The sequence below is a fragment of the Danio rerio genome, chromosome 19, assembly GCF_052040795.2.
Source record: "Danio rerio strain M-AB ecotype USA chromosome 19, GRCz13ab, whole genome shotgun sequence".
NCBI classification, from domain to species: domain Eukaryota; kingdom Metazoa; phylum Chordata; class Actinopteri; order Cypriniformes; family Danionidae; genus Danio; species Danio rerio.
The window spans coordinates 6,941,620-6,953,626 of record NC_141039.2 but is presented as its reverse complement, the minus strand read 5'-3'; the positions used below and the strand labels follow the sequence as shown (position 1 = coordinate 6,953,626).

The 12,007-nt window shown below is 41.0% G+C and overlaps 1 protein-coding gene across 6 annotated transcripts in view; it reads left to right on the top strand.

Annotated features, from left to right (window-relative positions):
• The first annotated feature begins 1,332 nt into the window (after positions 1–1,332).
• si:ch211-264f5.8 overlaps positions 1,333–12,007 on the top strand; it is a 198,348-nt gene continuing 187,673 nt past the window's right edge. For 4 of the 6 annotated variants that reach the window (XM_087295324.1, XM_087295322.1, XM_087295327.1 and 1 more), the window contains exons 1-3: positions 1,333–1,658; positions 1,912–1,961; positions 8,566–10,053. The gene's annotated coding sequence lies outside the window, so the exon portion shown is untranslated. The remainder of the gene's footprint in view (positions 1,659–1,911; positions 1,962–8,565; positions 10,054–12,007) is intronic. The other 2 variants (XM_087295325.1, XM_087295323.1) reach the window with 1 other exon arrangement.

Sequence of the window (12,007 nt, the reverse complement as noted above, 5' to 3'; positions counted from 1 at the left end):
TTTGCTTAGACAAAAGTCTAGTCACTGAACAGAAATAATGTCCAGTATAAAATATAAAGTCATGCTGCAGTGGAAACAGAATTAATATTGTCTCTGACTCCCATGATCTTGGAGGACTGCATCCATACATCTCTGCAATAACTCAAATAACATTAATAAAGTCATCTGGAATGGCAAAGAAAGCGTTCTTGCAGGACTCCCAGAGTCCCAGATTCTTTTGATTCATCAATGCTTCCTCATTCATCTTACCTCGGAAATGCTCAATAATGTCACTGGGATGGCCACACCTGGAGCACCTTGACCTGCTTCATTTTCAGGATCTTTGATGTGGAGGCTGAAGTTTAAGAAGCAGCGCTATCCTGCTGAAGAATTCACCCTCTCCTGTGGTTTGTAATATAATGGGCAGCGCAAATATCTTGATACCCCAGTCTGTTGATGTTGCCATTTACTCTGCAGATCCCTCGCATGCTCCCATAATGAATGTGTTATAAAGTCTCATTCACTAACTCATTCATTCATTTGCTACCGCTTTTCCGGGGCCGGGTCGCTTCCCTCTACCTTCCCAGCCGAGAGATATAGTCCCTCCAGCGTGTCCTGGGTCTTCCTTGAGACCTCCTACCGGTGTGACCTGCCTTGAACACCTCCCCAGGAGGCATCCGAAACAGACGTCCGAGCCACCTCAGCTGACTTCTCTCGATGTGGAGGAGCAGTGGCTCTACATAAAGCTCCTACTGGGTAACAGAGCTCCTCACCCTATCCATATGGGTGTGACCTGCCACCCTCCAAAGGAAACTAATGTCGGCCACTTGTATCCGAGAACTAATCCTTCCGGTCATGACCCAAAGCTCACGACCATAGGTGAGAGTAGGAATGTAGATTGTCCGGTAAATCGAGAGCTTTGCCATTCAGCTCAGCTGCTTCTTTACTACATCAGACCAGTACATTGACCTCAATACTGCTGCCAGGGCTCCAATCCGCCTGTCAATCTCACATTCCATCCTTCCCTCACTAGCGAACAAAACCCCAAGACACGTAGGGGTAAGGACTTTCCTCCAACCTGGACATGGCAAACCACCTTTTTCCGGTGGAGCACCATGGCCTCGGACTTGAAGGTGCTAATTCTCATTCCCGCCATTAATTGAACTGTTCTGTGTCACCTTGATCATTGAACGCATGTGTTTTGACAAAGGGGAAAGCTCAGGACGCCAGTATGACTGGGATAAATTGACATTCAGATGTTTACTTTACAGAATTTGTGGGAATGAGTGTAAAGAGAGAGAGAGAGAGAGAGAGAGAGAGAGAGAGAGATGTGCTTCTGATTGGATTGGAGGCAGTGCTGAAGAGGCACTGAAGAGAGAGAGAGAGAGAGAGAGAGAGGGAGAACGAGAGGGCACGAATGCAGTTTACACATTAGCCCAGCTGCCAGAAATTACAGCAAGCTCAATTCTGCCGGACTGGAACGGGGGGCGTGAAAACCGAAGGATGGCAAGGACGCAGAAAATGAAGAGAACCCACCATTGCATCCTCTTGGGAAATGATCTGTGGTGAATAAACAGAAACCGCAGAAGAGGCTGAGAGAGGGGGAACAGAGGAGGAGGAGGGGATAGAGAGAGAGAGAGAGAGAGAGAGAGAGAGAGAGAGAGCTTGCGTCCTCTGAGGTAGCGCCTGTGGAGTCTGTTCATGCCGCTGCGTGCATGTGTGTATGTGTGTGTGCGCATGTATGCTGACATGTTGATTTATAACCGCATGTGTAATTCACCAGGACTCCGATTAGCAAGTCGTTTTGCATTCATGCATATGCACGGCGAGTGATGCAGAGAGCCGCTCGGACACTTTAACTCGTCCTTTTTTTGCACAGTTATTGTATTAGTCTTCTTGGCATTCTTTAATCTGTCTTTCTCTCTCTGATAGCGCAGTAGACTTAACAGCATCACAGCTGAAGAAGAAGAAAAAGCTATGAGGTGAGTGTGTCTTGCTTTTCTTGTTCTTTTTTTCTCTGTGTGTTTGGGTTATAGGCATTGAGTTGACTGCAATCGTACCCCCCCCCCTCCCTCCCAGCCCCGTTATTTCCAGATCCTCCTTTTACTGTTGTCCATCAGCCATTTTATTCTCTTTCATCGTCTCCACCTACTCTTTCTTTCTCTCCATCTTTCATTCTTTCTCTCATCTGTCACGGTCCCCCCTCTTCTGCTCCCTCCATCGCTCCCCATCTGCCCATCCCTCAACAGCCATTAACAACTGTCTGTGTCACAGAAGCGCTCAACCTAAACCAACGCGCTCAGGTCAAACACATCCTTCACACATGCTTCACACAAACACACACACTTCTAGTGTATATGGTCACGGCAGTATATGCGTCTGCCGGTGAACCCTGCTTGTATTTCATGGGTCAGGCAGAGAGTGTGCAGATTGATGGTGATTGTGACAGCTTATCCACAATGCTGAGCTTTTGCTGGCTCTCAGTGTGTGTGTGTGTGTGTGTGTGTGTGAAGGTTATTTAAATTTAACACCTGAGAGCAAGGCTAGCATACTGTATATACACATACTTGGAAGCAAAGACAATCATCACAGGATCTCTTTAATAATCTCACTTGTATCTATTAGAGAGTAAAAAGACTAAATGGGGACACTTTCTTTCTTTTTTTTAGAGATATCCAACCTTACCAACCTTACATTTTCTCTGGAGCAGGGATGTCCTAACTCAGTCCTGGAGGGCTGGTTTCATGCATATTTTAGTTCTAATCCCAATTAAACACACCCGAACCAGCCAATCAAGCTCTCTCTAGGTATACTAGAAACTTCCAGGCAGGAGTGTTGAAGTTTTAAGCTAATCCATGCAGGACACCGGCCCTCCAGGACCGAGTTTGAACACCCCTGCTCTAGAGTTAAAACAACAACAAAATCATTTTATTTTGAAACAAGTTTCAATTTGTAGTCCATTTCTGTTTAGTTTTAGTTTGTTTTCCCTGCTGAAAAATCCAGCTTAAACCTGCCTTGGTCGGTTGGCTGTTTTTAGCTGGTTGATCAGCCTGGTTTTAGAGGGGTTTGGCCATTTCCAGGCTGGTCTTAGCTGGTCAGGCTGGAAAATGACCAGCTAAATCCAGCTAAAACTAACTTGACCAGCCTGGTTTAAGCTGGACATAGCTGGTTTTGGCTGGGCTCCCAGCTTGGCTAGACTGGTCTTAGCTGGTCATCTTCCAGGCTGACCAGCTGAGACCAGGCTGGAAATGGCTGGAAACCAGCCTGGAAATGGCCCAAACCCCTCTAAAACCAGCCTGGTCAACCAGCTAAAACCAGCCAATAAGCCTAGACTGGTTTAAGCTGTCTTTTTCAGTAGGGTTTAATGAATGGTTTTGTTAGTTTTATTTAGAAAAACATTTCGAGTTTTTAAATTGTAGCAATGTTGATGCCTCTCTAGCCATTGGGAAGAAGAAGGCAGAAAACCGACAAACATTAAACAATTTTAATAATGACAAAACAAGCAGCTACTTACGAAGACTGCCGGCAAACTAAACGCAAAACAAAACATGAAGTGTCCAGGCCAGGTCCTCTCTCGTCATCCTCTATCGTCACTTCTCCTGTGCTTCCGCTCCTCCGTGAGACTCGAGGCCGGTGCGCGAACAGGTGATGCTCATTATTACTTGTGACTGGCCTCGTTTAGTTCCCACAGCTCTCGGCCACGCCCCCCTTGTGACATATATATTTAGTTTCAGTTTTAGTTAACTGAACACGTCCAGTGTCGACCAGAGGAAAGTTTTGTTTTGGCTAACTCTTGTGAAAACCTCTTGGTTATGAAAATTAAATAAGAGTTTGGACAGCCGCTGAACACAACACTACACAAATTTACACAAATAAAAGTGAAAAATTAGGAAGAATTAAGACTAACTAAACATTAAAGATAATTTCTGTAAAAAAAAAAACTGACAAAAAGTCAAGACAAATAATTTTATGTTGCTTATTTTAAAATGTTAATGAGGTTTCAACTTTTTTAAAAGTTATACAAAGTTTAACGTATTATTTTTTGTCAATTTGATTAATGTAAGTTAAGATGACTCGAATAATTAATTATTTAGCTACATTTCTATCTACTTTACTTGAAAAGTAATATGATTATTACATAGTAATTTATCTAGTTAAATGAAGAAAATGTGTTTGTATAAGCGCCACCTACAGGTTATTCTATTAACAGCCGCAGGTCAACCTTTCTGTCACTGAACGAGTCCTTAGTAATTCTGAAAACTATTAATATTTTGGTTTATTATTATTTTTTATTTCAGTTATTTTTTCCTTTGTTCTAGTTTTTCATTGTTTGATTTTTATTTTTGACCTATAGTTTGTTTTCGTTTACTAAAAATAACTTGCATACCATTTTAATTATGCTTTCTGCATTAACCACTTTTTTAGATTACCATTAAGTCTTGAGCATAATTACAAGAGCAAATGCAAGTACAATTTCCTGTGAGTTCCAATAGTCTACAATAATATTAAGATCTCTTGACAATTTAAATACAAGTTCTACCTTTCCTAAACAACTGGGAAAGATGACAAAATATAAAGAAACATTGATGAGAAAGGCAGTATAAAGGAACCCGCTGACATGATTCGTAAATTGCCGTGAAATAGAGTTGCGTGATATCAGAGTGAAATACCGTTGTTGTCTTAACCTCTGTGTAACTTAGATGATGCAAAGAGTTGGATTTATCAGGGAAATCTTCAGAGTTGTAAATCCTTTTCAGAGGCACTATCTCAGACAGAGAGTATGACAAAGCAGACCCGAATTATGTTTCACTGTGCAAAAAGCGCAAGAAGTGCAAGAGGAAAAAAAAAACGAATCTCGTTTTCAACCTCTCACCTTCGGTTGGTTTCTTGGCACGTTGCTCTGACTTGCTCGCGGAAGCATTAGATCACACAGAGAAAAGTACAGAATGTGATCCTCAGTGCCCTTTGCTGAAGTCTTTGTTAATATGTGTTCCGAAGGTACCGAGTTTGATGTCTGCTAAGGGCTCAGACCTATTGATTTACCATGACAGCTTCGAAAATGGTGTAATAAGGCTTCGAGTAGGCAAAAAAAAGAATTGGTTTGGCTCCATGCACAATTCGATAATATTAAAAAAGCACCTTTATCTGAAACATGGCATGTGCGCTTCAAGGACAAATGCTCTGACGTGCACAAAATATAAAGTTTGTGTGAAATTTTAATTTACAGTGTTTATTTAGGTAATGCAGTGGTCTCAAATCCGTGGGCCGAAGACCAGAACCAGTTCGTAGATCAACTGGTACCAGGCCTAACAATTTTTTTTGTATGAATTATTTCTGTATTATTTACTATCTGAGTCTTTTATTTTGAAAAATGAGCGTATTCTCTTGGTTACATCTCGTTCTCTTGAACTGCAAAAATTAATCCACAAGCTATTAAAAACAGAAGTCTTTGGAAAGTTTTTTTTACGAAGGGGAAAAGACCTAGTGAAGGACCTACAAACTGGCAAGGAATAGTTTTGCAACCCATTTGTCAACAAATCAGGCCAATTCAGCATATCTGTGCAAGAAGAAGATCAAATATTGCAAATGACGACAGCTTTTGGGGATGTTCATAAATCACGTCTTATCTATCACATACAAGTTTGTTATTTCCATTGGAGGCTTGTGGCTCGCATAATGGGAGCGACATGCACAAGCTGTGCGAGGCGCTTGCGCCTTTCAGGCACACCCAGTTAAAAACATCTTTCAGAATGCCACGAGCGCACTGCGAGATAAGAACTGACCGAGTAGATTCATACTTTGTATGGAATATACACATTTTGGTAGATTAATTACTTCACACAAACACAGATCACCCAAACACTGCAGTGATTTTAAAATTTCTCCATAAGTAAAACTTGTATCAGAGTTACAGCGATGTTTTGTCAACCTCTGAGAAAATGGTTGATGGTCGCCTAGCAATCCACGCTGAACCAACACCCCCCTGAAATTCTGAAAATTTGTTTTCGAGCTTGGAGTGGTGGTCCTTCTCTGATGTTATTTTGATGGCTTCAGCCACAATATCCTTAACCAAGCTGCTTTTACCATTATTTTGCTACAAGTGAATGATGCGCAAAAAGCAAGCTTCACCCCTACTCAATATTCTGTTTCAATTGGAAGTACAAAAAATACTGAAGTAAAAGTCTGTGCTGTTTACTTAAAAGTTTTAACAGGATGTTGGTAACAACAAAAACCTATATAAAAATCAAAGCAAACAAAACTAATCAATAATTTAATTAAATGACAAAGAAAAAGTATTGAACACATGAAGAAAGGGAGGTGTAGAAAGGCATGGAAAGACCAGAGAGCAGCTGAAATCTCTGAGTTGTCATCACAACCACCACAGAATTTGTGTAAAAAAAATTCATTTCCCAGTACTGTGTTGTAACTGGAATGGCATCCACTACATGAAATACATGCTGGAATAGCTGGCGGTTCATTCTGCTGTGGCATCCTGTAATAAATAAGGGACTAAGCTGAAGGAAAATGAATGAAAGGCTCATTAACTTCCAGTTTACGCAGACCTTAAATGGTTTCCTTTACTAAAATACCAAGACGACACATTACAAAATGATAAAAAAGCACCATCTTTAAAAGTAATGCTTTATATTAGCACAACATACCAATAATCACGCCTTGTACATGTCCAACACAAATTATATTAGTTTCCACGAGCCAAAACAAATGAAATTTGACCTGAGAGCCAAAGCATAATGCGGTTTAATGGCTTAATGTGTTTACAGTGTGAAGCGCTCTACTTTAATGCCATGATGTAAAAAAGCATCAGCTTGCGATGTTCAAAAAGCACGGTTGATTGGTAGATTGACAGATTTAGACACATGGCAGCCACTTGACCGGCTTCCCCTCTTTCTTTTATTCCAGCTACTGCTAACAGGCTTACGTAACAGTCGAGCATAGAAGCAGCCAGTGTTTCGCTAATATCTACCGTGGAGCATTTTACATACGGTCGCTTGTAACACCACTTCACTCGGTGAAAATATAATCACAGTGATTGTTCCCTGCTCAAAGCATTTGCATTGGCTTCTCACTTCATCTAAAGGACAATTGCCTGTAATTACTTTTTAGAATTATTTATAATGGAAATTGTGCTTGAAGCTTGTGTGAGTTGGATAAGAGGAAAGATTGTGCTGAAATATTAGCTCAATAATGACAGGAAAATATGACTGCTGCAGGGAGAAGACTTGCGAAAGGTACACAGTGGGGGAAATAAGTATTGAAAATGTCATTGTTTTCTTTGCTGTAGACTTGAAATTTTCACAGGGTGTTGGTAAAAACAGATAAACAACATATAAAACAAAGAAAACAAAACTAATCAATAATGAAATTAAATGACAAAGGGAAAAGTATTGAACACATAAAGAAAGGGAGGTGTAGAAAGGCATGGAATGCCCAGACAGCAGCTGAAATCTTACAGTAGTTCTCAGAACCATCAAGATTTTTACACTCTGTTAAAGTCTTTTCACTCTGGTAAAGTTATTGATATGCTGGAATAGTTGGCGGTTCAATCCGCTATGGTATCCCCTGGTAAATAAGTTACTCAAATGAATGAATGAATGAATGAATTAAAAGGCTCAGCAACTTCTGGTTCACGCAGACTTTAAATGGTTTCGTTTACTAAAATACCAAGACGACACATTACAAAATGATGATTAAAGTTACACCATCTTCAAAAGTAATGCTTTATTTTAGCATATTAGCATTCATCACGCCCTGCACAAGTCCAACACAAATTATATACATTTCCCCGAGCCAAAACTAATCAAATTGGACCTGAGAGCCAAAGCGTGACGTGTTTCAATGTCTCAATGTGTTTACAGTTAATTTATAATAAAATAAAATGATGCAGGGAAAAAGTATTGAACACATTAAGAAAGGAAGGTGTAGAAAGGCATGGAAAGCCCAGACAGCAGCTGAAATCTCTCAGCCCCCGTTTACACTACACTACTTTGTTTTTGTTTTAAACTGCATAAGTTTTGCAAGGTAAAATGCCAGTCTGGATGCAAATCCACTTCATTCTAAAACGCTGTTTTAAAACTAAAACGTATTAGTGTAAACGGGGTCTTAGTAGTTCTCAGATCCATCAAGATTTATACACTCTGTCCATGAGAGGTGTCTTTAAACTGCCATCACCAAAAAAAAACTTTTATATAAAGTATTAAATACATTTTGGTATTCTGTTCAGTATTTTCTCCTTGTGTCATTCTATTGTTATTACACATAACTCATTTTTCAGACTTTTTTGTTTTGTTTGATTCTTATTGTTTGGGTTTTTCCCAAAATCTGGATCAATCTCATGTCATCAGCTCCTTTAGAAGTGTTATTCCCAGGATAAAAACAGGACTGTATACTTATCAATACTTATTTCCCCCACTGTAGGGAGGTGGAATGCCAGTGCAAGGACACCGTAGAGTTCAATGATGTGATAAAAGGAACGCAGAAAGCAAAAAGCGCAGTCTACACCACTGTATTACACCATTATGTCTTTTGCTGCTTTAATTATACGTTCCTAATTGTCTGTTCTTCCAGCTCCAGGCTGTCTTGTGCTCCGTAAAGGCCCATTTCTCCACCCCTGAGGCGTCTTACCACTCCTGCCTGCTGACAGCAAGTTCTTCTTCCATACATCCCCAGACACGCTCAGAATGCACCTACTTTCCTGCCAACGAAAGCCCGGTGACAAGAGCGCAGAGACTTAAAGATATCTGCCGAGGAAGTAGGGCTGAAAAGAAAGAACAAATCTCCTTGATTAGGATTTTCTTTTATATATATATATTGAAATCACTTGACGTTTACTACTCTGAAACCATCAAGTGCTTCAAGTTGGAAAGGAACCCCGAAGGGCCAAAGGAATAAGTGTCATCCAATCACACAAAGATCCTTTGATTTCATATTGCACGGCGAAGATCCTAAGCGATAGCATTCAACAGGAGATAATTGAACTTCCTGCCTGGCAGGCAGCTGAAAATGGAGAACTAGAGGTTCAAGTGGGATTTTTTTTTTCAGGGGTATCCTTCAAAGCACCCCACCACTCAGGATCAGATTCTGACCTTCTACCAATCATTTATTTTTTTCTGCTAGTATTTGTCCAGAAGGGACAAACAGCTTTTGGGATTGTTTTGTGTTAGATCTCAGCTATTACACTGATGTTCAACAGTTTTACAGTGCAGAAAGAGAGAGAAAAACGGATGAAACTGTGAACCTTGGATCGACAAGGGGCTAACAAAGAAAATTTACTGTTCAGATTCAGGTGACTTGAACGACAGAAGGAGAACAAGACCAAAGAAAGCGAGAAAGGGGAGGGAGGGGGCAGATGCCACAGATCATCATTAACTTCAACCTTTTGATAAGCTAAGCTTCTTTTTCCATTTTCATCTCCTTTTCATCTTGAAAATGAGATTTTTTGTTCTTCTTCTTCTTTCGGATGACCCTTAAGACTGTAAGGGGGAGATTGCAGTGACTGAAAAAGGGTGGAGGGAAAGAAGGGAGAATCTTTTTCCCCCCCTTTAGCTGAAACAGAATGTTCTGTTGCCTTCTCAGTTTTGCAGTTTTAGGTATTTATCTTGTCACTCCATCTCCGCTTTTATCCCCCTCTCCATGCCTCTGGGAGAGCAAAGGAGGGAATTGAGTTATTTCATCTCCGCTGGATTTTTTTTTGGATTCGCCTTCCCGTCTGATTTTTCTTCTGTACTCCTGCTCACCCCTAGCCAAAATGCAGTTGTATCTCCAGTCAAAATCAGGAACCTGATAGCATTCGGCAAACGGAGAGCCAGGCAACGAGAACAAGAGATGGAAATCTTCTAAAGCCTAACCTCCGATCTTAAGAAAACGTGAGATTTCCTCTCGCCCAGCACCACGACCCCCTTTCCGTCCCCCATCCAGTTTCAGAGGTGTCCTCGGATATTCCTTCCTCTTTTTTTTTCTTCCCCCGGAATTTGTCAGCATTCCCGACGGGACGCAGCCAGCTTGTATCCGTGCCAATCCTTTGATATTAGCTCCCGGTGTCGTCTGCTTCATTCTGTGAGTACCTCCAGCTTCTCTCCGTCTGTGTGTGCAGTCGTGTGTTTGACTTTGGCTCCATATGTTGTTCAATTCCCTGTGCAACTGTGCTTATCTATCGTCTGTTTATGTGTGTACGGCCGGGTGGGTGTTTAACTTGGATGCTTACGCTATGCTGAACGTAGAAGCGAGTCAAGGTTAATGGCAGAGGCTTCGGCGCCGGGCTACTCATGCAAAGAGTGTTTCCCGTAATACGCAAATATATGTTCTGCTGCAGACACAGTGTGTTTGTAGAGCGCTTTGCGTCGCATGTGTCACATTTCGGATGTGGTTTCAGAGTTTCTGGGCGCCTGTGTGCTAATGAATGGATCTAGACGCGTTAATTGGAGATACATTTCATGCTACGCCTCTTTAATAAAGTAGTCAAAAGTCACTCTAATGTATGCGTCTTTAAAGTTTTTATGCAGGGAGAGGTTCATAAGCTGTATTACGAGAGCTATTCATAATAAATGTGACTGACAACAGGCGCGAGAAATGATTGTGTGTTGTTGTTTTTTTCTGCTTTGCCCCCCAGATTGAACAGCTGTGGTCTCTGTCTCTGCCTTTTTTTCCCATCACTTGCTCAATCAGTGTCTAGACCTCACTTCTGGCTGGCCAATAATTGAAAATCTATATTGATATTCTGCTCGGGAAAACACAGAGCTGCGATAATACACTTTTATTTACAGTTAATCGAATGGAGTGTGAAATACATTAGGTTTGAGCATCCTTTTCAGTTAATTGTTTGAGCTTGAGGATGACTGGAAGGTTTTTTTTTTTTGGTGGTTGCCTTATGGTAATAAGCTTTTAGGAGATAAAAAATGATGCTGACATGCAGGATACCACCAACATGACAAACAAAACCCAAAAAGCTGGAGGTTTTGTGTGGTGGGCTTCGGTTTAGGGGGGATGTACATCTCGAATGACAAATGATATGTTGAGAAAGAACAATAATAATCATGTGGAGGTGTTCAAGAAATAGAGCTTGAGATGTGATTCATTTACCACCTACATTGTTCTTATCATTTCTAAAGCTTGGGGTTTAGTATTTCAGTGATGGATCCGCTTTGCAAATGTCTTGATTCTCATGTCCAGACTGTGGAATGGCACCTGTTGTCGACCTCCTGTTGAAAGTGTTTGGGTTGTTAAAGGTATTGCTAGTTTCGCAGTCAGATTGGGCTCTTTCCCAAAATGCCATGTGTTCCCGTCTGTAGTTCTGGCACTGGGCTGGTCAGCGGCTGCCTTACTGGTCAACATCTGTTTTGCTCTTAATGAAGGCAGGTCTAGGTTATATTGCTTTCAAACTGTATGTTGCTTTCAGATTTGGATATACTGTAGTAATCTGTGCTGTTCTGCCTATAGAAACTTGCTTTCATGATGTCTAATGGACATTTGATATATTGCATTTTGGTATATGAAAAGGTATAAGGAATACACTACCTGACAAACGTCTTGTCGTGGATCCCAGTTGTAAGAGCAACAAATAATAACTTGACTTCTAATTGATCATTCGGTGGCAAAAGGTAGATTGTTCTAATCAATCATCTGTTAACTGCATCTCAATCATCACAAATACTGCATAAAACCTATTGGGGCCCATAAGGACCTAAGATTCCCACAGAAATCAGTCAATTTTGGTGAAGGAAAAATCATGTTTTGGGGTTACATTCTGTATGAGGGTGTGCGGGAGATCTGCCGAGTGGATGGCAACATCAACAGCCTGAGGTATCAAGATATTTGTGCTGACCATTACATTACAAACCACAGGAGAGGGTGAATTCTTCAGCAGGATAGCGCTCCTTCTCATACTTTAGCCTCCACATCAAAGTTCCTGAAAGCCAAGGTTAAGGTACTCCAGGATTGGCCAACCCAGTCACCAGACATGAACATTATTGAGCATGTCTTGGGTAAGATGAAGTAAGAGGCAATGAAGATG